The sequence below is a fragment of the Balaenoptera borealis genome (assembly GCF_965194805.1).
Source record: "Balaenoptera borealis genome assembly, chromosome: 12".
Taxonomy (NCBI): Eukaryota; Metazoa; Chordata; class Mammalia; order Artiodactyla; family Balaenopteridae; genus Balaenoptera; species Balaenoptera borealis.
In genome coordinates this window covers 37,950,878-37,973,639 of record NC_138869.1, presented here as the reverse complement: position 1 = coordinate 37,973,639, position 22,762 = coordinate 37,950,878, and the positions used below count along the sequence as shown (strand labels likewise).

At 39.6% G+C, this 22,762-nt stretch overlaps 1 long non-coding RNA gene across 8 annotated transcripts in view; it reads left to right on the top strand.

The window, feature by feature from the left end:
* LOC309607819 overlaps positions 1 to 22,762 on the top strand; it is a 65,455-nt gene that overhangs the window by 7,735 nt on the left and 34,958 nt on the right. For 7 of the 8 annotated variants that reach the window (XR_014232558.1, XR_014232559.1, XR_014232560.1 and 4 more), the window contains exon 2: positions 12,439 to 22,762. This exon is cut by the window's right edge. This is a non-coding gene — a long non-coding RNA (uncharacterized lncRNA). The remainder of the gene's footprint in view (positions 1 to 12,438) is intronic. The other variant, XR_014232557.1, reaches the window with a different exon arrangement.

The following is a 22,762-nucleotide window of genomic DNA, read 5'->3' as shown; positions in this document are numbered from 1 at the left end:
CATGTCACATAATTGCCATTTCTCTTCTGTGGTAAAGACATTTCAGGTCTACTCAGTTAACAACTTTCAGGTATATAATACATTATTGTTAACTATAATCACCATGCTGAATGTTAGATTTCCAGAACTTCGTCTTCTAACTAGAAGCTTGTATCCTCACCTTCTTTGATTGTATACTTCCTGGTAAAAGGGTGAAATGCAGACTGTAGATGAACCAGAGAGATGACTTGTTAAGGAATCTAATGGACCCTTTCCTCTCTGCCATTTCTGTAGAAAGGTTTTATTCCAGCATCTGTATTTTATCCCAGCTTCTTACAAGTCTCTCTTAATACAGACCATTGCCTGAATCCCTGGAGCCCGTGTACTTCTAAGGCATCCCTGCGGTGTGTTTACTGTTACTACTCTAGCCAACAGACATGAAACTGAGATGGTATTTCTAGAAATAAAATGGCTCCTCATTTCCCTACCTGTCTCAGAATCACACTGGATCCTGAAACAAAGCCGGGAACACCACTCATAGTAACTCCCTAGCTGCAAGGAGATTTGTTTTCAAAGCACCTGACAAGCTACATCTGATTCATCCTCAGAACCGACTTGTCAGGGGAATAAACACCAAGTGTCAGAACTTTCCAAGAAATCTAGTGATGAAAAGCCCTTTAACAATGAACAAATTAAATTCAGTTCTAACGCCAGGAACAGAAAGAAAGCGAAACGAAGAGGCACAGAAGAGCAAGCCCAGGTATGATTTTAGATAAGGCTGGAGATGAGTTAGACCATTAACAAGAAACAGATACTCGAAGACCTTTCACGACAGCAGACGCTCGGGAGAAGGAGGCTGATCTGGGAATGTCTTGCAGCCAGAAGAGGTACTTTGGTGCTGGCAATTAGCTAATTTTTTATGAAAATATCCCATCCATGGACATCCACCAGACAATCATGTTTGCACCTGCTTTTGCCACTCATGTCCTTGCATTTTTTTTCCAGACCTTCTATCCCAAGGCTGATATGTACACATCGTGATTTCTTTGTCTTGTTTCCACCTCCGCATTCCTCTCTAGTGCTGTCAAATCAAATAAACATGCTCTAAGTGACCACTCAATACTTCAGGCTTGAGGCTTCTCAAAGCCAACATGTTAGATGAGCTCTAACAGTCTAATGGTGTGATGGTTTCCATTAAGTACTGAATCTTGCCCTGTAGGGATGGAGCTAAGAAATGCACAAATTATTTAATGTAAGGGCTTTGCTGATGACTGATAAAATCAAATTAGCTGCTTTGGGCTAAGGATGAATTTGAAACAGAATTCCCTCCTTTGAAGAGACAGTGACAAATCTATTTGATAGGTCTGCATGTCAAGTTTCTTTGGTAGAAAATTTAGCAGAATCCTTTGCTAGGCCAAGTGAATGAGATTGGCTTAGGTTATGGACTAGTTTTTTTTTCCTAAAATGTTTATTTTTGTCACATTATTAAACCCATACCCACCCATACACATTTTATTTTAAAAAGCAGAAAAAAAACCCCTCATTCCTAATTCTAACAGTCCAATAAAACTTGACATTTGGAGTATTTCCTTCTAGCCTTTTGTCTATGTGGGTTTATAGTATAGATATTTTTACAAAATAGAAGTCATTTTATATATATGGATATTTACTTTTTTACATATTTATTAAAACCTGATTTCAACTGGTATATAATAGGCCATATTCTGACTCCATTTTTGATTATTGTTTCAGGTTCCACTGAAGGTGGAACTAAAGGTTCCAAATTCCACTAAAGGTTACAAATAGTTTTAAGTCTCTTAATATATGCTGCCATATTATTTTCCAAAAACTCTGACTCAACTTGTAACCCCAACAAGTAATATATGGTTTTTTAAGTTTTGGGAGGGTTGGATATTAAAAACTTAGAATTCACTTCCTATGTGTAGATACTTTCCAAAATATTTGCTAGGTGAAAATACTATCTCATCGCTTTTTTTTTTTTTTTTTTAATTAATTTTATTTTTGGCTGTGTTGGGTCTTCGTTTCTGTGCGACGGCTTTCTCTAGTTGCGGCAAGCGGGGGCCACTCTTCATCGCGGTGCGCGGGCCTCTCACTATCGCGGCCTCTCTTGTTGCGGAGCGCAGGCTCCAGACGCGCCGGCTCAGTAGTTGTGGCGCACGGCCCCGTTGCCCCGCGGCATGTGGGATCTTCCCAGACCAGGGCTCGAACCCGTGTCCCCTGCATTGGCAGGCAGATTCTCAACCACTGCGCCACCCGGGAAGCCCTATTTCATCGCTTTTTGAATTGACTAATGAAATGTATTACTTTTTAGGCTTTTAAGTTACTTTTACAAAAAATTAATGTGTGAAGAGTTTTGCTTTGTTCTACTCCTTCCTGGCTACATGATTCCCTAAATCACTAAATGTGTAATTATGACTTGGTGTAACCAAGAGTGTGTGTTTTTAAGTAAAAATGCATCACTTTTGTAACCTGAGTAGTTCCTTGGTCACATGTGATCTAGTCCTAGTGTGATTTCTTGTTTGAACAAACATGATACAGGAGCCAAAATTAACAACAATTTTAAAAATATATATCTAACTTTGTCTCTCTTAAAGAACATTTTTAAGATCTAATTTATAATCCATGCTAATACTTTTTAAATTATCCTGCTTATTCCTTTCTTTTTTACCCTATGGCTGCTTGAAAGCTCCCACCCCGCCACCGCACCCAATCCATACTCTCCATCAAAAACTGTGTCCAGAAACCCATACCTCTTAGTCTTTGCCTTTTATATCACATCCGTCTTCCTCCTGACACTCTGATCTTAATTTCCTCTACCCAGACTCCAAATTTGGTATCACAAAAGTCTCGAATCATGTTGCCAAAGAACTCTGTTTGATGGAATGATAAGACGCACAGGTGCACGTTGACTTATCTTTTCTTTATGCTGGCTTTCTGGACGCTACTAGCTGTCAATATGTAACTGTCAATAGGGCTTCGCAGAAAATCATCACTGTTTGCACAGCAGAGCCCCATCTCAAACCGAGTTACCACTTGTTGATGGTCAATAAAATAAAATAAATTTCTTTTTGAATTTTATTTTATTTATTTTTTTATACAGCAGGTTATTAGTCATCTATTTTATACATATTAGTATATACATGTCAATCCCAATCTCCCAATTCATCACACCACCACCCACCCCCCGCCACTTTCCCCCCTTGCTGTCCATACGTTTGTTCTCTACATCTGTGTCTGTATTTCTGCCCTGCAAACCGGTTCATCTGTACCATTTTTCTAGGTTCCACATATATGTGTTAATATACGGTATTTGTTTTCCTCTTTCTGACTTACTTCACTCTGTATGACAGACTCTAGATCCATCCACATATCTACAAATGACCCAATTTCATTCCTTTTTATGGCTGAGTAATATTCCATTATATATGTGTACCACATCTTCTTTATCCATTTGTCTGTCGATGGGCATTTAGGTTACTTCCATGACCTGGCTATTGTAAATAGTGCTGCAATGAACATTGTGGTACATGACTCTTTTTGAATTATGGTTTTCTCTGGGTATATGCCCAGTAGTGGGATTGCTGGGTCATATGGTAATTCTATTTTTAGTTTTTTAAGGAACCTCCATACTGTTCTCCATAGTGGCTGTATCAATTTACATTCCCACCAACAGTGCAAGAGGGTTCCCTTTCCTCCACACCCTCTCCAGCATTTGTTGTTTGTAGATTTTCTAATGATGCCCATTCTAACTGGTGTGAGGTGATACCTCATTGTAGTTTTGATTTGCATTTCTCTAATAATTAGGGATGTTGAGCAGCTTTTCATGTGCTTCTTGGCCATCTGTTTGTCTTCTTTGGAGAAATGTCTATTTAGGTCTTCTGCCCATTTTTTGATTGGGTTGTTTGTTTTTTTAATATTGTGCTGCATGAGCTGTTTATATATTTTGGAGATTAATCCTTTGTCCGTTGATTCGTTTGCAAATATTTTCTCCCATTCTAAGGGTTGTCTTTTCGTCTTGTTTATGGTTTCCTTTGCTGTGCAAAAGCTTTTAAGTTTCATTAGATCCCATTTGTTTATTTTTGTTTTTATTTCCATTACTCTAGGAGGTGGATCAAAAAGGATCTTGCTGTGATTTATGTCAAAGAGTGTTCTTCCCATGTTTTCCTCTAAGAGTTTTATAGTGTCCGGTCTTACATTTAGGTCTTTAATCCATTTTGAGTTTATTTTTGTGTAGGGTGTTAGGGAGTGTTGTAATTTCATTCTTTTACATGTAGCTGTCCAGTTTTCCCAGCATCACTTTTTGAAGAGACTGTCTTTTCTCCATTGTGTATCCTTGCCTCCTTTGTCATAGATTAGTTGACCATAGGTGTGTGGGTTTATCTCTGGGCTTTCTATCATGTTCCATTGATCTATATTTCTGTTTTTGTGCCAGTACCATATTGCCTTGATTACTATAGCTTTGTAGTATAGCCTGAAGTCAGAGAGTCTAATTCCTCCAGCTCCATTTTTTTCCCTCAAGACTGCTTTGGCTATTCGGGGTCTTTTGTGTCTCCATACAAATTTTAAGATTTTTTTGTTCTAGTTCTGTAAAAAATGCCATTGGTAATTTGATAGGGATTGCATTGAATCTGTAGATTGCTTTGGGTAGTATAGTCATTTTCACAATATTGATTCTTCCAATCCAAGAACATGGTCTATCTCTCAATCTGTTTGTATCATCTTTCATTTCTTTCATCAGTATCTTATAGTTTTCTGCATTCAGGTCTTTTGTCTCCCTAGGTAAGTTTATTCCTAGGTATTTTATTCTCTTTGTTGCAATGGTAAATGGGAGTGTTTCCTTAGTTTCTCTTTCAGATTTTTCATCATTAGTGTATAGGAATGCAAGAGATTTCTGTGCATTAATTTTGTATCCTGCAACTTTACCAAATTCATTGATGAGCTCTAGTAGTTTTCTGGTGGCATCTTTAAGATTCTCTATGTATAGTATTATGTCATCTGCAAACAGTGACACTTTTACTTCTTCTTTTCCAATTTGTATTCCTTTTATTTCTTTTTCTTCTCTGATTGCCATGGCTAGGACTTCCAAAACTATGTTGAATAATAGTGGTGAGAGTGGACATCCTTGTCTTGTTCCTGATCTTAGAGGAAATGCTTTCAGTTTTTCACCATTGAGAATGATGTTTGCTGTGGGTTTGTCATATATGGGCTTTATTCTGTTTAGGTAGGTTGCCTCTATGCCTTCTTTCTGGAGAGTTTTTATCATAAATAGGTGTTGAATTTTGTCAAAAGCTTTTTCTGCATCTACTGAGATGATCATATGGTTTTTATTCTTCAGTTTGTTAGTATGGTGTATCACATTGATCGATTTGCATATATTGAAGAATCCTTGCATCCCTGGGATAAATGCCACTTGATCACGGTGTATGATCCTTTTAATGTGCTGTTGGATTCTGTTTGCTAGTATTCTGTTGAGGATTTTTGCATCTATATTCATCAGTGATACTGGTCTGTAATTTTCTTTTTTTTGTAGTATCTTTGTCTGGTTTTGGTCTCAGGGTGATGGTGGCCTCGTAGAATGAGTTTGGGAGTGTTCCTTCCTCTGCAATTTTTTGGAAGAGTTTGAGAAGGACGGGTGTTAGCTGTACTCTAAATGTATGATAGAATTCACCTGTGAAGCCATCTGGTCCTGGACTTTTGTTTGTTGGAAGATTTTTAATCACAGTTTCAATTTCATTACTTGTGATTGATCTGTTCATATTTTCCATTTCTTCCTGGTTCAGTCTTGGAAGTTTATACCTTTCTAAGAATTTGTCCATTTCTTCCAGGTTGTCCATTTTATTGGCATAAAGTTTCTTGTAGTAGTCCCTTAGGATGCTTTGTATTTCTGCGGTGTCTGTTGTAACTTCTCCTTTTTCATTTCTAATTTTATTGATTTGAGTCCTCTCCCTCTTTTTCTTCATGAGTCTGGCTAATGGTTTATTAATTTTGTTTACCTTCTCAAAGAACCAGCTTTTAGTTTTATTGATCTGTGCTACTGTTTTCTTTGTTTCTATTTCATTTATTTCTGCTCTGATCTTTATGATTTCTTTCCTTCTACTACCTTTGGGTTTTGTTTGTTCTTCTTTCTCTAGTTCCTTTAGGTGTAAGGTTAGATTGTTTATTTGAGATTTTTCTTGTTTCTTGAGGTAGGCTTGTATTGCTATAAACTTCCCTCTTAGAACTGCTTTTGCTGCATCCCATAGGTTTTGGATCATCGTGTTTTCATTGTCATTTGTGTCTAGGTATTTTTGGTTTCCTCTTTGATTTCTTCAGTGATCTCTTGGTTATTTAGTAATGTATTGTTTAGCCTCCATGTGTTTGTGTTTTTTACATTTCTTTCCCCTGTAATTGATTTCTAATCTCATAGCATGTGGTCAGAAAAGATGCTTGATATGATTTCAATTTTCTTAAATTTACTGAGGCTTGATTTGTGACCCAGGATGTGATCTATCCTGGAAAATGTTCCGTGCACACTTGAGAAGAAAGTGTAATCTGCTGTTTTTGCATGGAATGTCCTATAAATATCAATTAAATCTATCTGGTCTATTATGTAATTTAAAGCTTGTGTTTCCTTATTAATTTTCTGTTTGGATGATCTGTCCATTGGTGTAAGTGAGGTGTTAAAGTCCTCCACTATCATTGTGTTACTGTCAATTTCCTCTTTTTTAGCTGTTAGCAGTTGCCTTACGTATTGAGGTGCTCCTATGTTGGGTGCGTATATATTTGTAATTGTTATATCTTCTTCTTGGATTGATCCCCTGATCATTATGTACTGTCCTTCCTTGTCTCTTGTAACATTCTTTATTTTAAAGTCTATTTTATCTGATATGAGTATTGCTACTCCAGCTTTCTTTTGATTTCCATTTGCGTGGAATATCTTTTTCCATCCCCTCACTTTCAGTCTGTATGTGTCCCTAGGTCTGAAGTGGGTCTCCTGTAGACAGCATATATATGGGTCTTCTTTTTGTCTCCATTCAGTGAGCCTGTGTCTTTTGGTTGGAGCATTTAATCCATTCACACTTAAGGTAATTATCCATATGTATGTTCCTATGACCATTTTCTTAATTGTTTTGGGTTTGTTTTTGTAGGTCCTTTTCTTCTCTTGTGTTTCCCACTTAGAGAAGTTCCTTTAGCATTTGTTGTAGAGCTGGTTTGGTGGTGCTGAATTCTCTTAGCTTTTGCTTGTCTGTAAAGCTTTTGATTTCTCCATCGAATCTGAATGAGATCCTTGCTCGGTAGAGTAATCTTGGTTGTAGGTTCTTCCCTTTCATCACTTTAAATATATCATGCCACTCCCTTCTGGCTTGTAGAGTTTCTGCTGAGAAATCAGCTGTTAGCCTTATGGGAGTTCCCTTGTATGTTATTTGTCATTTTGCCCTTGTTGCTTTCAATAATTTTTCTTTGTCTTTAATTCTTGCCAATTTGATTACTATGTGTCTCAGCATGTTTCTCCTTGGGTTTATCCTGCCTGGGTCTCTCTGTGCTTCCTGGACTTGGGTGGCTATTTCCTTTCCCATGTTAGGAAAGTTTTTGACTATAATCTCTTCAAATATTTTCTCGGGTCCTTTCTCTCTCTCTTCTCCTTCTGGGACCCCTATAATGCGAATGTTGTTGCGTTTCACGTTGTCCCATAGGTCTCTTAGGCTGTCTTCATTTCTTTTCGTTCTTTTTTCTGTATTCTGTTGCATGGCAGTGAATTCCACCATTCTGTCTTCCAGGTCACTTATCTGTTCTTCTGTCTCAGTTATTCTGCTATTGATACCTTCTAGTGTATTTTTCATTGCAGTTATTGTATTGTTCATCTCTGTTTGTTTGTCCTTTAATTCTTCTAGGTGTTTGTCCTTTAATTCTTCTAGGTCCTTGTTAAACATTTCTTGCATCTTCTCGATCTTTGCCTCCATTCTTTTTCCGAGGTCCTGGATCATCTTCACTCTCATTATTCTGTATTCTTTTTCTGGAAGGTTGCCTATCTCCATTTCATTTAGTTGTTTTTCTTCAGTTTTATCTTGTTCCTTCATCTGGTACATAGCCCTCTGCCTTTTCACCTTGTCTATCTTTCTGTGAATGTGATTTTTGTTCCACAGGCTGCAGGATTGCAGTTCTTCTTGCTTCTGCTGTCTGCCCTCTGGTGGATGAGGCTACCTAAGAGGCTTGTGCAAGTTTCCTGATGGGAGGGACTGGTGGTGGGTAGAGCTGGGTCTTGCTCTGGTGGGCAGAGCTCAGTAAAACTTTAATCAGCTTGTCTGCTAATGGGTGGGGCTTGGTTCCCTCCCTGTTGGTTGTTTGGCCTGAGGCGACCCTACACTGGAGCCTATGTGGGCTCTTTGGTAGGCCTAATGGCGGACTCTGGGAGGGCTCACGCCACGGAGTACTTCCCAGAACTTCTGCTGCCAGTGTCCTTGTCCTCACGGTGAGCCACAGCCACCCCCCACCTCTGCAGGAGACCCTCCAACACTAGCAGGTTGGTCTTGTTCAGTCTCCTGTGGGGTCAATGCTCCTTCCCGTGGGTCCCGATGTGCACACTACTTTGTGTGTGCCCTCCAAGAGTGGAGTCTCTGTTTCCCCCAGTACTGTTGAAGTCCTGCAACCAAATCCCGCTAGCCTTCAAAGTCTGATTCTCTAGGAATTCCTCCTCCCATTGCCGGACCCCCTGGGTTCGGAAGCCTGATGTAGGGCTCAGAACCTTCACTCTGGTCGGTGGACTTCCATGGTATAAGTGTTCTCCAGTTTGTGTGTCACCCACCCAGCAGTTATGGGATTTGATTTTATTGTGATTACGCCACTTCTCCCATCTCACTGTGGCTTCTCCTTTGTCTTTGGATGTGGGGTGTCTTTTTTGGTGAGTTCCAGTGTCTTCCTGTCGATTGTTCAGCAGTTAATTGTGATTCCGGTGCTCTCGCAAGAGGGAGTGAGTGCATGTCCTTCTACTCTGCCATCTTGAAGCAATCCTCATTCAAAATAAAAAAAAATTTAAAGTCATTATTAGATAGCTACTACATTCAAGGTATTGCACTATATGCTCAAGAAACAGGGAAATTTGCATAGATGAAGACTATCTGTTTCCTCTTCTCTAGGTGTCTTCAGTTGGGAAGAAGAAAGCCATAAACATGGAGAAAAAACCCTATCTATCAAAATAAAATGTAATAATTATGCATTCCAAGAGAAATGCTTTAGAAAGGTCATAGCCACTAGACCAGTGCAATAAGACTATAAAACATATTCCTCCAGCCTCTTTCTTCAAACAAGACACATTCATCCCAGATTGAAAGATATGGCAGCAGGGTCTCCAGCTTCAAACTTTTCAGTGTAGTCTGGTCCAGAGAAGGTGGTCTCAAATTTTGGATTCTCCAAATGTGGTTTTGGTGTAGTTAATAGAGGTGCTACAAAAAAACCTAAAATGGAAGACATGCCCATTGTATCCTTTGTTTATTGAATATCTACTATGTGCCATGTACTGTGCAATTCGCTGGGAATATCTTTGTGCACACAGCAGAGATGGCTATTGCTTTTCTGCAGTTTCCAGGGGGTATATTCTGTAAATTGGCCTCCATTTTGTCACTAGTTAACGTTGTTTTCCATTTCCCTGATCTTTCATACTCGTGTTTTCTTTTTTTTTTTTCCGTATTATATGTTTCTTTGTAGGATGCCATAAATTCCTAACACAAGCTGGTTATAAACAACAAAGAATGTTTCTAGTTAGTCATGTGCCAGCATTTTTTGCCTTGTACTTGATTAGCTACTTGAGGACAGGGTTTCTGTCTCCCTAATTAGAACATGGTATTTGTTTCTGTATTTGTCTTAATACTCAGCGTTGTATGCAATACACTTCCCAGTAAATGTTTGTAGATATAATTTGTCCCACTAAAATAGTTTCTATGAGCACTGCCCCTGATTAAAACAGCAGTTCTGCAATCACTCAGGCAAGAGGCTTTGAAATATCCAAAACAATGTATTTGCACAGGAAATCTTGGGTTTAAAAAATCTGCTGGATTGTGAATAGATAAGAGTCACCCAAACCAGCTAGCTTTATTTTCAGGGAACAAACAGATGGTTAATAGTTTATTACAATTACAGAGAACCAAGAAGAAAATGGTCTCACTCAAAGAAGAAATTTTACAGACTTCAGCTGAAGTTCAGGATTGAGAGGAAAAGTAGGGCTGTTGAAGGAGTGAACTGGATGATATATCTTGCCCAGTTTCCATTTGACACCCAAAGGGAAGGAAATTAGAAATGAAAAGGTTTGGCTTTTCTTTGGAAATGATCCTTCCCTGGTTGGACTTTGCAGGGAGTGTTAATGAAGTGATTCCAAGTGGAAAACACAGGCGGCTGACCCAAGACCTGATCAACACAGTATCCATTCAGTTTGATGCAGTGAGCATTTCCCCCGTCTGTTCTGTATAAGACAGTGCCCCAGGCAAGATGAGAATGTGAGGGAGATAGAAGAATGTGGGGGAGGCAAAAATGAACAAATGCACAAAAGAGATGTATTCTGGCCCTAGGAATTGGGGAGGAGCTCGTGGAGAAGGCTTTGGAGGAGGGGTGAGTCAGAGAGCCAGGCAGAAATGGAAGGATGGGCATTATTCCAGGAGGAGGAAACCTTGAGTACAAAGGCATGGTGATGGAAAATGTGTTCTGTGTTTGGTAAGGGGGGTTGTATGGCTGGACCATTGGGGTGATGTCAAATTACCAAAGTATTAAAATATTTGGAGACATATGGGTGACTGAATTACATGCTCTGGTTCCACATAGATGTTTGGAGTGCTGATACAGCCTGATCCAGACCAGGGAACCTTCTCTCATGCATTACATGTGGGTACTAGGGGACCACATGGAAGTTCATCCGTCTCCACTTCCTCCCTCTACCCTCAGCTAAGCCAAGACTGTTTCTACAAACCTCCTGGGAAGGAGAGAACTAAAACTGTGATGTCATCCATATGGATGAGTGGTTCTTAAGATACATTCAGCGAAATCCTAAGGTTCCTTTGGAAACATCTCAGGGTTCCCCTGGAATGCAGAGACATAAATAATCAAAATGGGGGTGAAGTACGAGCAAGCACTTATCCCATTTCAAAGAGAGCAGATCTGCGTTGGTCTATTTTATATATTAGCCCTCTGCATAAGACTTTATTTGGAAAAAAAAGAATTCCATGCCAACAAAACAAACAACAACAATAAAATACTTTTATATCTGAATAATCAGAAAACTACAGCAAACCTGTGGAAATGGGAGGAGGCATGGTAGGTGTCAAGGGTGATGGACATAGAAAGGCAGGCAGTGATATTAATTATCAGAATAATCGCTTTTTAAAAATATTAGGCTTTAGGCAATATTAGGATTTGAATTTGCTTGGAGGGGAGAAATTTCAAATCTATAGCTAAGTATAACTGGGAATTGTATGATTTTACCTTTCTGAAAGAAATGAAAGAGCCCACTGCATGGAGAGAGAAGATGTATTTCTCTTGGCATGGGCAAGCCATTATAGGCAAACTTCAGTAATAATATCTATATATATTGAGAGCTTACTCAATGCCAGCCACTATGCGAAGCATTTTTATGTCCATTCATATCTAGTCTTTACATCAAATCTATAAAGTTGTTATTGTTTTTATCTATATTTCTTCATAATAAGGAAACAAGGCTCAGAAACTTCAGTAACATCCCTCAAATCGCACAGTTAATAATAATTAATAATGGGGTAATTAATAACAATAGGAATAGCTGATGGAGACCATGTAAGAAGTTTCCAACTCATCCAAGTCCAATTTCAAAAGCAAACACTGACTATGGGACCCAAGATCACTTGGTTACACTGGAAAATTCCACAGGAAGAGATTCATCCATGTGCCACAGCTACTGCAATCTTTGGATCTTTTGTTTTATGACTCTTTCTTATCTCTTGTCTCCTTTCCCCTCATGGACTATAATATAGTTTTTTAAGCAATGAGATGGATGAGATATACCAAGCTTTTATATGCAAAATATGTGATTTATGGGGTTGTAATTATATTTTAATTATCATCAAAATTTTCTCTTTCTTTATGACAATCACCCTCAAACCTGCAAATAAATATATTAAAGTTTTTTATCTTAATTCTATTACAAATCAGATATTCCATTCCAGATGTTTCAGGGCCAATATCTCTTTCTTTCTTTCTTGTGACTAATCTCTTAGCTTCAGTAACTCATTGTTAAATGGAAATAATCAGGCCTGTCTTAAAGAGTGGCATGACAATGAAAGATAATGTCTATAAAATGTCTCCTTTAGGGCCTGGGCCATGATAGGCACTTTGTGTTACAATGTTGATAATAATATGAATGCACATGTCTTTCCTTTACTTGGAGAAGCTGTCCTGTTTAATTGATAATTATTTCACTGGATTGTGTCTGTTACTTTGCAGGTACTATATACATTTGATGATCTAGGATTTAAGTCCATGGCACTTCCATTACCGAGAAGTAGAACGGAGGAGGCATGGGGCTTGCTGGTGCAGACATCTCATAATTCCGAGCAGTGGTAGTCAACAAGAAGAAAGGATATGAGAAGGCGAAGCAAAAAGGAGGGAGGACGGGAAAGAGGAAAGGTACAGATATACAAGAAGCTAAAGGGAAGCGCAGAGCCAATGAGGGCTTTCCACTCTTCACTGTCAATGGCAAAATGCCTTCTCGTCTGAATGGCTCCTGTGCTTCATTCCATTGGAGAACTTCCCTCCTCTCACCCCTTCAGTCTACACTCGGGCTCTTTGCAGGCACCTCTTCTCCCACCTCCTCCGTCTGCCCCAGGCTGAGCAGAGTGCCCCTCCTGTGCATTGTGCATTCTGCCATGCTTTGTTCCGCCCACTAGGCTGGATCACGTGGCAGAAGCCCCATCAGTGTCTGCTGAGCTGGACTGCTAAAAGGTTCTGCACCTCTCATAGATCCAGGGTGTAAACTGAAGAGTATATACTTCCTGGGGATGAGTTCACATCACCCAAGTCTATGCAACTGACACAAGCACACTGGTTGAAATACATATTGGTGATATCTTTGTCATTGCTCAGAACAGCTACAGCAGTTGTTAAAAACCGTCTTTTGCTTGTTGTGTTGTGAATCGGTTCGGTCAGGGCAGAACTGAAGCACACATCCCAGAGATGGTTGTGGAAAGCACCAAATCTCCTTGTGAAAATCACCTTCTAGCTCCCAGGGCCCTTGTCCAACTGATCTGCCAGGTCAGGAATTCTGCAAGTTGGCAAAAGTGAAACCTCAGTGGCCTGGAGCTGCAGTGCAATAGAATCCCTGGGTAGTAATCCCTTGTCAAAAGGCGGCAAGGTGGGCGGCGAGGGGAGCTAAGCACTGTTGGTGAAGTGGACAGGCTTCTCATACAATGTACCTGCTGCCCTCTCACTGTCTGCCTTACCTCCACACCTTCCAGAGTAGGGACCAATCAGATCACGGCTCTCATTACCGCCCCAGTCTCAAGTGCTTTACACTGTGGCAATGTCCCAGGCTCAGCAACGTCTAAGCAGTTAGCAGCATTAGGGCAGGGGACATAAAGAACTTGGCCTGAGCCTGCTTTGTTTATCGAGGAGGGGCTTATAATCTGCGTCCTGCAAATCTGCATGTACAGCAACAATATATATTTCAAAGGTCCACGGGTCGTCTGACCACATAGGTAATTGAGTCCAAAGGGTCTTTGAGCTGATAACTGTCAAAGGAAAGCCTCTAGGAATAACTTCTCTAGAGCTGCCCTTTAAATTAGGAAATCTGTCTATAGCAGGTTTTCTCAAACTCTCAGATAATGCTTTGTCACGGGAGCTGCCCCATGCGTTGTAGGGTGTTCGGCAGCCTCCCTGGCTTTTACCCACTAGATGCCAGTAGCATCGCCGTCTTCCTCCCAGCAGTGACAACCAAAAATGTCTCCAGACACTGCCAAATGTTCCGTGGGGAACAAGATTGCCCCCGGTGAAGAACCACTGGTGGTAACTCACATGTCTAGCTATGAAATGAAACCTCACTCAAGTAGTCTGAGCTACCCTGATAATCCTGAATCTAGCTGTGCTTTCAAACGACTTCAGGGTGGTTACCCTTCTCCCCAAGCCTGGTGCCAGTGCAGCAACTCATTCTAAGCTATCCAAGCTCATTGAATCCAACCAGCCCAAGCTCTCCCTCGAGCCAATGTTGACATACATGAGAACAGCTTCTTCAGGTTCATTCATTAAATCAGCAAATATTTATCAAACAATATGCCAGGTTATAGAGTTTTGAAAAGATCCACCTGAAGTTTCTCATGCGGTAAAGTCCCTTTCCCGTCTCAAAGGAAAGAAAAACCATAACAATATTTTTAAACTGCCAACTTCTGTGCTTCTGTACTGTTTCTGGACAATCTGATCACTTTTTATTCTTGGGCCCAATGATCCCTCTGCCTGTTTATGGCTTTGCTTCCTCATCTCTGCAGTAACAGGAGCTCACCATGATGCTTTGCAGTTATTATCACTGACAGCCTTTCTCCAGATAGCGGCATCCAGAAAACCAGAAACAAGGGCAAACCAGTGATGGAAGGCCTATGGCTTGCCAGATGCTACTCTTCTGCAAGAGCAACACACCAGCAATGATTTTGATCCAAAGGTAGCATTAGACATAGACAAAGAAACTGTAAATGTAATCATGCGAAACAGGAGAAAAATATATGCAGAACGAGATGGCCGCCTGGGAAGGCAAAGGACGGAAGTTAAATAGTCAAGGGAGGTCAATAGATAAAATATTTAGAGGACACGCCTACAATTTAGGGTGACAGTGTATTTCAATAATCTGGGAAGTGACCCTTTGCCCTTAGAAGTTACTCTTTCCTTCTGCTGCATCATCTTAGCACGTTAGGCACAAGTCTGCTATGGCCTTTACACATATTGCCTTACCTTACCAAGAGCTTTTCTTTGTGTTTTTCTTCCCCACCAGTCCAGAGCGGACCCTTGCTTATCCATCTCTGCATGTCCCCAGGAGGCAGTTCTGCTCTCTGCACACCTCTGACACTTGGGGCTAGAGCTGGGCTCCATTTGGCCGGTAGGTAAGACACATTTCACTCATCCTACTCACTGTGATTTCCCCACTGATAGTGTTTGACTCTCAGCTTCCATCCTAACTAGGGCTGGTTCCTCAACCATTCTCTCCAAATTGGTAAATCTGTGCCCTGGAGAGGAATACATTAGAATATATAAGCTTGACCATTATTTCTTAGTTCAGGGCCGGTATTAATCCTAATAGGCATTTCATCATGACATGCTTCTCAAGCAGAGAGTCTGTTGGTGTGACTGGGAATCAGAGGGTCCTCACAAAGTCCTCAAGAGAAAGATGATAAATAAAGTGATGGACAGAAGACAGAACGCTCACACCTGGTCCAGGCACCAGTCCGGTTAATATCCTGCCTCGTCTTTCACACCATGATTTGTACTCCCTGTAGAGACATGAAACAGCATATGAGGGAAAATACCTTGGGTCAAATAAAACAGCATGGATAAAAAGTCCTCCTGTGTGTAGAGCCATTCTTCTCTGAGCCTTGACTATAAATCCAAATAACAGCACCTGCATCTTTCCAATGCAAAAGGAAGTTGTGACGGTCAGGAATCTACTTAAGAGGTTTGACCTCAAGAGGCGAAAGTGTTACTACTTGGAGTATTATTGTCTTACTCATATAGTCAACAGTTATTTCTCAGTAGATGCTATTCTGGGGGCATAGTGCTAGGTGGGCATTAAGGAGGACATACAGGTTAACGAGACCCTGCCCCTACTCCCGAAGGGCTTACCGTGAAGCTACTCAGAGGGGGCTGCATGGACTGTGCCTGGCCTGGGGGTTGTTTGTGACCCTCCACAATGGATAAGAAGAAAAACGGAGAGTAAGCATTTCGAAACTGGTACAGCAAGTAATATCATGTGTGTTGAATCTGATAACAAAAATTCAGATTTGCATTTTATGTCTCATTTTTAATTCATTTTCAGTACTGATTATGTTTTATAAAGGTAAGAGTCTACAACAGATTGGAAACTGAAAAACAACTTGTCCTTAACTATTTCCTGTTTGAGAAGCACTGGTCAAATACACACATGACTAAACTATAAAACAGGCAAGGATAAATGTATAATATTAAAAAGCTGAAATAGTTTAATGTTACAGAGGGGGAGGAAGATTCTGAAAGAGATGGGTGCAAAGGTATAGGAAGCCTAGGAAGTCACAAACTTTCCCTTTCCAAGCTGAACAAAAATTAATTTTAAAAAAATTATTATTGACACTAGTAGGAAAAATAATCTCCTTATGATGAATGATATGATGAACTAAACTTTATGACACTTTAAATATACAGAAATATCATTTAGATGTGAAACTATTGGTACCAAATGTAAAGAAGATCCTGGAAATCTAAACAGAGTTTTTTTCTGGAAGAAATGAACAGAATGGTTGAAAACAAGCAAGGGGATTCTCAAAAATACCAGTGTCTCAAGCTAGAGAAGGATTGGATCCGGGGACATGGGAGACCCCAGAGTAAGTTCCTCAGTGTGCCTTCTAGAGCCGCCTTTCTCCGCTCCATAAACAGTATTCTGAGGCCACAGGAGTGGACTTGGGGCAGATAAACTTAGTAATAATTTTCTCTAGTCTAGCGGATGGCAGAAGGCAAGGAAGTAATAATATCCCAGCAGCAAGTGTTTCAACAAAGGCCTGGCAGCAAAAGAGGTGGATTCAAAGGAGGAACATGCCTGTGGCCACACCAAATCAAATGCTTGCTAGCTACAGGGCTTCTCTGCAACTTTAACTCTGTAAAGGAGTCTGCTCACACCACAGATGGGAAAAATTGAAATCTGAGGGATACCCACCCTTTGGGATGGAATCCACTGCCTCTTCAGTGAGGTGTTTTCTGGTGTAGAAGTTCCAACAAAACTGGAGATTAATCAAACAGAAGCAAAATGACCAACAGCCTTGGCTGCCTTTCCTGGGAAGCTGAGAGATTATCAACATCTCACTCCGAATCTCATTATATAAGAGTTCACACATTTGGAGTAAACATTATTTTTCTGGCAAACAGGAAGACAGACTACCTGCCTTTTAAAAAGTGAACAAGAAAAAAAAAAAAAGCAAGAAAAATTGGCATGTTTCCAAAATGAAAGTTCTGTCCCCAGTCCTCCCTTCCCCCACCACAAGAAGAAAAACATGAGGGAGAGGCTGAACAGGTATGGAAAAGAGGGAAAGAGGAGGGCTTCATTTTAGAAGAATTTCAATTGAAAACAAACAACTATGACAACTTGTACTGAATTCTCAAATAAATTTTAAAGTACATGGATAAAAAAAGTGGCCAAAATATGGTAAGAAAACATGATACAAGGAATAGGAATGTAGCAGAACTTAGGAAAGAAATTGAGGAGAAAAGCAATGCTTTAAGACATAAAACTGCAATGATCGAAGCAGGGAGCAGAACCATTGCCACAGAAAACAGGATTTGGAAAATACAGGAAATGTAGCATATCACGACAAACTAAAAATGTTAAAAGCAAGAATGGTAGGTGTGGAGGGAAAGACAATATATATAGATATGTGTATTCTGTATAGTAAGTATATATGATAATAATTTAATATGTTATATATATATACTTACAATCTGACAAATGGATAATTGGTGATCATAAAGAAAAGTAAGAGTTCTACTAGAATAAAACAAATATTTGGATAAGGAAGACCTGAGTCTACACACTGAAAGGGCTCAGAGAGCCTGGAAAAATCGGTAAACATCAACCAATGCTGAGAAAAAATTCAGTAAAATTATTGTACTACAATGATGAAGAAACCATTCTGCAAGCATCTATGTAGAATAAGCAAGTTACTTTAGAAAATAAAAGAGACCAGGTAGTTTTCTCACAGAATTAGATACAAGAACATAATGATAGCAGCAGGTTAAGGCCATGGGCTTTGGGGACAGACACACATGGCTTGTCCATTCACCTGCTGTGTGACTTTGCACTTGTACCAGTTATTTAAGGTTTCTGATTCTCAGTTTCCTCATTTGTATGGAAAGATGACCCAATCATATAAAATTAGCCATTGCATGCTTTGCTAGCTCCAGAGAGGTCATGAAGAGGAACAAGACAGACCATCTATCAAAATATAAAAGTCAAAGAAATCATCTCCAAGGCACCACAATATACAGAGTGAGAACTACTGGAGCTATAAGAAGAAATTCTGAGAAGCGTAATAGGGAGGGTGACTTTATAAATGTTTCTAGTCCTCATTAGGTCAAATAGAAAACAAATCAATAAAGCAGAAGGGCTTTAAATTGTATAATCAGTTAAGTAAATATCTGTTTTATGTCTTACAACCAAGAATATAAGTGAATTCAAGAGGCATTTACAAAAATGTTCCAAACTACTTCCAAAATTATTCCAAAAATATATATATATAAATAGTATAGGCTGAATGCTTTAATCACATGCAACATAACACAAAATATATAAAAGAACAAACACTGGGACTTGCTTAGTGGTCCAGTGGTAAAGAATCTGCCTTACAATGCAGGAGACATGGATTCGATCCCTGGTCAGGGAACTAGGATCCCACATGCCGCGGGGCAACTAAGCCCGCACACCACAAATACTGAGCCCGCACGCCACAACTAGAGCGCCTGTGTGCCGCAAACTACAGAGCCCACGCGCTAGAGAAGTGCCACAAGGAGAGAAGAGAAAACCCACAGCCACAACTAGAAAGAAGCCTGTGCGCCACAAGGAAGAGCCTGCGCCACAATGAAAGATCCCATATGCCACAACCAAGACCCGACACAGCCAAAAATAAATAATAAATAAATCTTTTTTTAAAAAAAGAACAAACACTACCAACAAACTCCCTGCCCAACAAATGACAATTTTTAAAAAATCTCTACAACCTCTCTAATGTTAAAGAGAACATCAAAACCGTGAATGCAAAACATGGAAAACTAAGTGAGAATATTTCACCCAAAAATCTCTAGGATATAGCAAAAACTAACAAGGTAAAGATTCACCCTCGCACACATTTGTTATTAAAATGAAAGTGTAGAAATAGTAAGATGAACATTATCTTCAAAAAATACAGCAAAAACACTACAAAAATAAATAAAAAGCAGAAGGGAGTCATAAAGGTGAAATAGAGATTGATATAGTAGAAAACAGAAAAAAAACCGAGGGACTTGCTAAAGCCAAGAACTGGTTCTTTGAAAACCCAGTAAAACAGATAAATCAGTAGCTAGTCTAATCCATGACCAAAAGCGAGACTGCTCAATACTCAAAATTAGTAATGGGAAATAGAAATTGAACACAAATTTAGACTATTAAGAACCAATAAGTACATGAAAAGCTGTTCATGCTCACAAATAATTACATTAATACAAATCAAAGCAACATTGCGATAACATTTTTAGCCAAGAGATTGGCAAAGATATGTCACCATCCAGCTTAGGGGAGGATGGTGGGTAATGATCCTTCTTTTGGAATTGATGAGTGTGAAACTTCATACATACTTCCTGGAGAGCCCTTTGGTAATCTTTGTCAAACCTGTGAATGTGTATAGCCTTTGACCGAATAACTTCACTCACGGCGATATGTTCTAAGAAGATAATCAGACACACACATGCACACATGTGTGGCACAAACAGCAAAACAGTATTCTATGTCCAATAAAATGCATGCCTTTAAAAACTTATGTTATAGATTTACATTGATTGACTTGAAAAGATGTCTACAATATGTTAAGCAAAAAGAAGCATGTTAATGGGAAATTATAAATTCAAAATCAAATATTTTGAATACCTACTCTATGCCAGACACTCACCTAGGCAATGTGGTAAGCAACAGTAAATAAGATAGAAAAAGTTCCTGCCCTCATAGAGGTTAGAACAAAAGATAAACCAACACTATTAGGTAACACACATCTGAGGAAAATGGTCACCATGTATGAACAGTAGTTATCTATATTTAATGGGATTTAGGGTAATTTCTACTTTCTTCTTCATTTCTCTGTACTGTTTGAAAATCTTTAAATGAACATATCTGATTATTTTAATCAGGAAAAATTATTTTCTGAGAGGTGTAGAAATTATTTGTGGTTGAGGGCATGGTATATTTGGCGTTTAGGGGGTGCTAGAAAATAAAGGTAGCATTTGCATTATTCAGATTGCAGTGGTATTTCCCATTATGATCAATATATATCATTATTTATCAAATTTAAAAATAAGAACATATGCCTGTTCATATAAACACACAAAGTCTCTCACACAAAATGACATGTCCAGATTTAACAAATCCAGAAGTCTTCTGAGTCCTCATCATCCAAAGATGAATACAAAAATCAATTAACTACAGCTCTTGTGAAGTATGAAATGGTCCAAATTTCTCTGAGATGAAAGAGCCAATGGGAAACTCCTGTGTGGCTCCAGGTGGTGGTAACTCTACCACAATATTGGTAATTTCTCAGATTTTCCTAACCTCTTCCCATTTGAAAAAGTGGTAAAATATTTGAACAAGAAAAGAATGCATGCTTTAGTTCAACTTATTTTTCATGTTTGACTTTAATTTGGGGACTACACACTCAGTATTTTGATATTGACATCTGTTTTATGTTTTGATTATTCTTAAATGTGCACTTCAGTTGATGTGAACTCCTCAAATTTGGGTGACGTCTGTCATTTGAATTGCAAAACTGTCTGTGGCTTCCCCAGGAGCCCATCACGGGAATAACAGGGTTCACTGCCTTCCTTGGTACCACATTCATTTGTCTTCTTTATAAGGTTGACATTAGTGTTGGAATGCCCTGCCCGCTACTGTCTTCTGGAAACCATCTGAATCTATTTGGCCTGGGTCTGCAGTTTAGCTCAGGGCAGATGAGTCTCAATGGCACCCATGTCCCTGTGCCCCACCAGAGCACCTCTGTTCTACCATTTGAAAGCAAGGGGCTCACGTTCAACCCATCTGTCTGTTATGATAGAGCTTCCCCCATTCAGCCTTAGAAATAAAAGAGTGTGTGTAGGAGGGATGCATCTCATAGATGCTTTGGAGTAAACTTTGAGAGAGGCATGAAGACACAAGCTTTACAAACAATGAATTGTATTCTAATATAACAGTGAAGCTTGACTAAAAGGAGCTTAAAAAGAAGGACGTTTTATTTTCAAATAGATAAGAAATTGGAAGCTAGAGAGTCTAGGCACCTGGACAAAGTCATCAGGCAATATTTCATCATTCCTAGGGTGGGCCCTTGTCCTCATGGTACAAGAGGGCTTCTGGAGTTCTAACCATCTCATTAGCTTTCCAAACAGCATTAAAAGAAGGAGTAGAAAGAGACCTTTTCTCCCTTTTTTGGAGACTTCCTACAAATCCCACACAATACTGCTGTCTAAATCCCAGGTTAGTTGCTTGGCTGCCAATAGCTACAAGGTAAACTAGAGGAAGCAGGTTTGGTTTTTTGTTTGTTTGTTTTTTACCAGGTGGTAATGAGCAAGCTAAAACTCACGGTCCTTATTAATAGGAAGAATGGGAGAATAGATAGGATATTAGAAGGAAACATGTAAGCACACACCAGGACACGTGTACATAATTTTTATAACTGTTACCAAGATTCTTCTTAGAGAAGGGGCTGTTACTACTAAGTACCATGAGGTATTACTTGGGTATGAGAAGATAGAGCTTAAGTCAGGATCTGGAGAAAGAGGGCAGGTCTGAAGTAGGACTGAATTTCAAATGGGAAGATTCTGACTTTTGTAGTTGTGCCCAAGAAAGGAGTGAGACAGTTAAGTGGAGAGAAGAGAAGGCACAAAGGATATGTGAAGGGGCCAGAGAACTTGGAGAGGTGGTGCAGTGAGTTTTTAAAAAAGAAATGAAGGAAGGAGGTGATGGAGGGGAGGGGATGGAAGGATAGAAAAAATACATAAATGGTAGCCATAAAGTAGCCAAATGGATTTCTAGAACAGGAGTGGCCAACATCCAAACCCACCTCCATCTGCCCAAACTTACTACATTCACAAAGGCCGTGTGCTGTGGGAGGAGAGTATAAGTCTAGAAAAAAGGCTGGGAAGGATCCTTAGCCAGTCAGTGTACCCAACACGGGGCAGTGGACATGAGATAACATTAAGTAGAAGCAGCAGTTTTGAGACAAATGTGATTGAGAACAAGAGACTTGCCCTGGAATTCACAAACATTTTGGGGCTCTGAAGAACAGACATATAAGTCATACGGTGGATGTTGAGCCAGTTCTCTCTAGAGCTTAAAGGACACTTCCATGAGAGTTAAGTTGCTATAAAACTTTGTTCCTTCGTGTCACTCTCCCAGTGTAAGGAGGATGGAAAAATGTTTATTTGAGCTTTAGTAAAACATAAGCTTTATAATATAGAAAAATGAAGTTAAATGCCATGTAGCTGGTAAGTGGTTCAACCAGAACCAGAGCCTGTGCTTCTCATGGCCTCCTTCCTTAGGAAGGAAACATGTGTCATTATCTAGTCAGCTGAGAGGGAGTCTGGAGTGATGTGCTCAGATGCATGACTGAGTCTAGCCTTGGCAGAACTGGTGCCCTGATTCATTAGTAACGTCTGCTCTGTGCTTTGGATGTGGGGCATCAGCTGCCATGCACTAGATCTGTTGTCCTCCTTTTAGACCATGATGACACTCTAAATTGCTGAGATTTGCAGTAAGGCCATTTGGTGTAATAGATGTAAGAAGTCATGACTGTTCAGACTTGCCAGGAAAAGGAAT